Below are 6,151 nucleotides of genomic sequence, written 5' to 3' on the forward strand. Positions count from 1 at the left end.
GCAGCATTGTTTTTATTTTCTTCCAATTCAGTCATCAAATTTTTCAACTTTGAAAGTATATCAGAAATCTCATTCTGTTGAGAAAGTGGCATCTCATTTTGTTTGCTAGCTTGCTCCCGATCTTTATCACCATCAGAAAAAGCCCCTTCATCACTGGAACCTGAAAAATCCTCTCCTGTCTCAGACACAAGGGGAGGAGGAGGCGGAGGAAGGTCCTCTATAGGAGACTTACGAAACAGAGTACGAAAAGCAGAATGATCGGGAGCAGAATTCGGACGCTGAGGGCGCGCCCCATTTTCACTTTCAGTTTCAGATTGTAATGGTTCCAGGACAAGGGAAATTAATTTACAAAGAGATCAAACACGGACAGATATAGGGTCTCCATGCTGATGAGCTCTTCTTAAGGCTCGCATAACCTGTTTCCAAACTTTTAAATTTAACTGGTTATGACCAGTAGGTTGAAACCAGTAACAATGTTTACGAACCAGCGCAAACAATTCATCAAAAGATTCTGGTTTCACTTTCACTCCTGAACTCCGTAATAACTGTTTCAGGAGTCTAATGTATTGAAAGTCTACTGAGTGGGAATTCCCCATTACAGTTACTCTACTGCTCCCGAAGGTTTCGCTTACTCTTGAGCGGACCAATTTCCCCTTCGGTCCTGCGATCACGCGATTACTTACATTCAGGTCCCTGTTCGAGCGCCAAATGTTGTAGTTTTTCTTATGACAGGGCCGAAAGTAAGCTCATCACACGAGATGAATTGTGCCGAAGCACAGCAGTAGAGGGCTGCCGCTCGCTCAGGCAAAACAGCGCCATCTGTCCTGCTGTGGTAGCTTTTATTTAAGCATTACCTATATTTACATTCTAAGTCTTGTTTTCTTAACATTCCAGAAATACCAAAGCAGCAACATATGTTTTTATTGATTGTACAAGCAATAATGGGCTTTCTTGAAAACATGCCGTGCTTCGTCCTTGAGCGTAAAAGCAGCACAAGGACATTGCCTTGTGTTCCCACCATTCTGATTATACTGAAGTAGCACATGGACATTTCCTTGTGTTCCCACCATTCTGATTATACTGAGGACATCGCATGGATCAGTGCCCGAAGCACTCAATGTTTATTCGAAGGCCCCCGATTTGCCGGGGGCGGGGGGGAACTCAAAGCATTCAGGACTGTTTACAGTTCTGGCTTATTCGCCAGCCCCCAGTTTGCTGGGGGGCGGGGGCTCATGGGTCACGTCTCCTTTCCACGTCCTCAGTTATTCCACTGCACACACTAACTAGTCCTCCTCAAAGATGGGAATGCTTTCTTGAATGTAAAGATCAATTTTTTTCCCTTTCTTCTGATGTTAGCAATGGAACTTCTTAAAAGATTAGCATTCTTTCCAAACTCTGTTGGGGGTCATGGTGACTCACTGCTCGCTTTGTACATGCTTACTTGGCCTATGAACTTTATGTAAAATGTCAGTATGTCATTTTTTTGTACAATCCTTTGTCTGAAAAATGTAAATAATTGTGCCTTCAACTTCTAAAAGGCAGAACAGATCTCAGAGATTCTGAGAGTCTGTCTCCTGGGTGATAATCCTCAGTTTGGCTTGAATAAAATTCACTTTTTTCTTCTTAACTTGATTGTTAATTGAGTTTTTGTCAACAGAAGGAAACCAGTCTTAATGGGATACAGCCACACTCTTATGATCTCACTTATCCTTAATTACCTCTATAAATGACCTATGTCCAACTACAATCCCATTGTAGGTTAGGGTTTCAACCTATGAAAAGCATTGTTAATATATGTTAGTGGTAATAAAAGGCAAGTGGTTTACTAAAGCTGGGTAATAAAGAGGAAAAGAATATTTAACTTTTAAAAGTATCCTCCAATTGCCAATAGATCACAGTAATTTCTGAAATTGCCTTTATAAAAGCATAATTTCCAAAATATGCCTATTAAATACCATAAATGCATCACTTATTTTTTAAAATTTACTTATTTTATTTTATTTTATTTTTGGCTGCATTGGGTCTTCGTTGCTGTGTGCAGGCTTTTCTCTGGTTGTGGCGAGCAGCAGCTACTCTTCATTGCAGTGCTCAGTCTTATCATTGCACTAGCTTCTCTTGTTGTGCAGCATGGGCTCTAGGTGCACAGGCTTCAGTAGTTGTGGCACGTGGGCTTCAGTAGTTGTGGTTTGCAAGCTCTAGAGCACAGGCTAAGTAGTTGTGGCAAATGGGCTTAGTTGCTCTGAGGCATGTGGGATCTTCCTGGGCCAAGGCTTGAACCTGTGTCCCCTGCATTGGCAGGTAGATTCTTAACCACTGCACCACAAGGGACGCTCATAAATTCATCACTTCTAAGAACTATTTCAAACAAACACAAACTTTCAATTAAAACAAATATTAAATGATGCAAAAATATAGTTTAATAAATTCACTTGAATACTTACACTTGTTATCATATATAACACTGATTATTATCCCACCTGACTAATCCCTCACAAACTCATCATCTTCCCTACAAAAAGTTCAGATCATTCTGATCACTGAGATATCCTCTGATACCTGGCAAAAGAAGCCTTCACCTGCTTCCTCTGCTTCTTTTCTCATCACTCTTCCCATCACACACTATAAGAAAAACACATTGATCTTCCTTCAGTCATAAATTCCATATGAGACTTTACAACTCAGAGTATTCCCAGGTTTTTTTCCTCTCCAAATGAAACATCTATTTTCCCCACTATGCTTTGTAAATTCAAATAAATCTTTTAAGTGTCAACACAGTTTAACGTTTAAAGTGCTGTTATAACCTACACTCTTAAATATTGAATATTCTCTATATTACCATAAAATTCCCTGGACCTGTGGTGAATAACAGTATATCATTTTAGAAAATTGGTTTTGAATAATTATGAGTATCTTTGCTGTTTTTATACTCTACATGTAATATGAAGCAGTTATTATCACTGTTATTCGATTTCAAATCTAAATATTCTGAAAGATGAAATGATATAAATTGTGAGCCTACAAATATATAAAGTTGATTAAATAAATAGTAGGGTGTTCTAGAGAGAATTTGTAGCCCAGGAGCTACACTTAGAATATTTGTTCTCCTTGCCCAGAAGGCAAAGCAAAACAGAAAGCTGAGTGTCACTACCAAAGATAACAAAAGGATGAATCTTGGTAAGCCTGAAAATACCTTTGCAGAGGTGTTCATTAGACCATGTTGTGGGTTCATAATCAGACTTATCCAAAAAGATAAAATAGAAGAGAACAGGGTAAAAGGAGACAGCATATTCACTAGGATGAGAATGGTGAACACGGCTTTTTTCCCAGAGAATGGTGCTTTGGTCTCATGGGAAAGTCTAGGGAAAACGCTGTTGCTGTGAATGTGTTGGATTCTCTTGTATTTTGTAGTTTTACAGTTGATGACAACAAGAGGGTAAGTCAGACCCTGTTACTCCATTACAGCTGTAACCCACAACACACTGCAGGAAATAAGAGTGATTCTGAGTTTTAAAGTCTGACTCTCACTACTGGGCTTCTTTGGGGACTTTGCAAATTGGAGCTAAGTTTTGGTTTGCAGCACAAGTGGAAGCAAAATAGGAAACTCCATATTAAATTCCCTTCCCTCCCAAAGCTAATTTATAGTTTTGTACCATTTTTAGAATTATACCAATTGTCTCTGTTGTCTCTTTGCATGTTGTGCCTCACTATTTATTTGGGAAAGAGAACACATTAATGATGTTTGTGTTAATCTGTTAGAACTGCCATAACAAAGTACCATACAAGGATTGGCTTAAACAATAAAAATTTATTTTCTCACACTTCTGGAGGCTGGGAGTCCGAGAGGAAAGTGTCAACAGGTTTGGTATCTCCTGAGACCTCTCTCCTTGGCTTGGGAAGGCCATCTTCTCACTGGGTCCTCAAATGGCCTTATTTGTCCCTGTGGGCATACACCTAGTGTCTACTCCTCCTATGAGGAAACCAGTACTAATGAATTAGGGCCCCACCCTTATGACCTCGTTTAACCTTAATTACCTCCCTAAAGGCCCTGTCTACAAATACAGTCACTTAGGCGTTAGGACTTTAACATATGTATATTACTAAGTTAATATAACTGTTAGTGGTAATAAAAGGCAATAGAGTTACTAAAGCTGTGAGATAAACAGGCAAAGAGAATTCAACTATTTGAAAGTATCCTGCACGTGCTAATGGCTCACAGTAATTTCTAGAAGTGACTTTTGTAAAAACATAACTTCCAGGGCTTCCCTGGTGGTGCAGTGGTTGAGAGTTCGCCTGCCGATGCAGGGGATGCGGGTTCGTGCCCCGGTCCAGGAAGATCCCACGTGCCGTGGAGTGGCTGGGCCTGTGAGCCATGGCCACTAAGCCTGCGCGTACGGAGCCTGTGCTCCGCAACGGGAGAGGCCACAACAGTGAGAGGTCAGCGTAACGCAAAAAAAAAAAAAAAAAGAAAAGAAAAGAAAACATAACTTCCAGAAGCTGCCCATTGAATACTCTAAATTCCATAAATGCATAATCACTACTAACTTTTTAAAACAAATAGAAAGCTCCCAACTGAAACAAACATTAAAAGGTGTTAAAATATAGTTTAATAAAATAAATTCATTTCAATACTTAGCACCTTTTATCTTAAACAATTATGATTATTTGTCCTACTTGACTAATCCCTCACAAAGCCATCGTCTCCCCGACAAAAAACTGTGTTCATTCTAATCCTCGAGATAACCTCAGATACCTACTTTCTCTGCTTCTTTGCTACCCACTGTCCCCATCACACAATACCCTAAACAGAAGATCTTCCTTCTGTTCTTTGAACTCCACATGTACCTTTCCAACTCAGAGTATTCTCAAGTCTTTTTCTCTCCATTGAAACATATATTTTCCTACAATGCTTTGTAAATTAAATCTTCTAGGCGTCAACATAAATTTCAAATCAGCAGTGGTTTTCTACCCTGAACATTCCTATATATATTATAAAATTCTTTGAACCTCTAGTGAATAACACTATACAATTTATATAATTATGTTAAAATAGTTATTAATACCATTCATGTTTCTATACACTATATGCAGTATGAAGCAGTTATCATCATCATTATTCAATTTTGAATCAAAATGTCCCAGTTGGGTAAACAGCATAAAATGTGAGCCTACAAATATAAAAAGTTGATTATGTAAATATTGAGATCTTCTAGAATGAACTTATAACCCAGAGACTACACTTGGAACCTCTGTTCTCCTTGCCCAACAGACAAAACAGAACTGAGAATCTTGTGTGTCACTGTCAAAGAGCAGGAAGCAGATGAATTGCCAGAAGCCTGAAGACACCAGTGCACAGGTGTTCGTCAGACCATGGTGTGGGTTTATCATCAAAGTTATCCAAAAGAACAAAATAGAAGACAGCAAGGAAAAGGAGACACACATAGTCATCAGAATGAGCCAGTGCTTATGGTGCTTGTCTCACCTGGATGAGAGCAGCACTCTGGTCTCATGGGAAAATCTACGGTAAGGCTGTCGTGGTGAATGTGTTGGACTCGCCATTAGTGTCTGTGCAGAACTAGCCCATCTTCCCCTGCCCTCAGACATGAGATCTCATGGATCTTGACCCTTTGCACACTGGGATTTACACCAGCATGCCCTCGGTTCTCAGGCCTTCGGTCTGGCACTAAACGATACCAGCAGTTTTCCTGGTTCTCCAGTTTGCATACAGCAGGTTGTGGGACTTCTCAGCCTCCATAACAAATTCCTATAATAAATGTCCTCTTAACATAGTTATCTCTCAGGGGATGTATCCACAGGGACCTGGTTCCAGCCTCCACCACTTGGATATCAGAATCCTCAGATGCTCAATTACGTTACATAAGATGGCCCAGCACAGTTGGCCCTCTGGATGTCGGGGTTCTGCATCTGGGGTTGGCTGAATCCTGGGATGCAGAACTCGCAGATATGGAACTATATCTCTATATCCTACTGCTTCTGTTTTTACGGAGAATGCTAACACAGACAATACAAATTCCCAACTGTAGAAAAGTCCCTGCAATCACAAAGGAAATAATAATCACGTCAATTGAGAACTGCTCTTTGGCCCTGTTCCTATTTGCCCATTTCTGTCCCCCCTCACCTTGAAAGAATCTAA

Source organism: Tursiops truncatus, chromosome 19 (assembly GCF_011762595.2).
Source record: "Tursiops truncatus isolate mTurTru1 chromosome 19, mTurTru1.mat.Y, whole genome shotgun sequence".
Taxonomy (NCBI): domain Eukaryota; kingdom Metazoa; phylum Chordata; class Mammalia; order Artiodactyla; family Delphinidae; genus Tursiops; species Tursiops truncatus.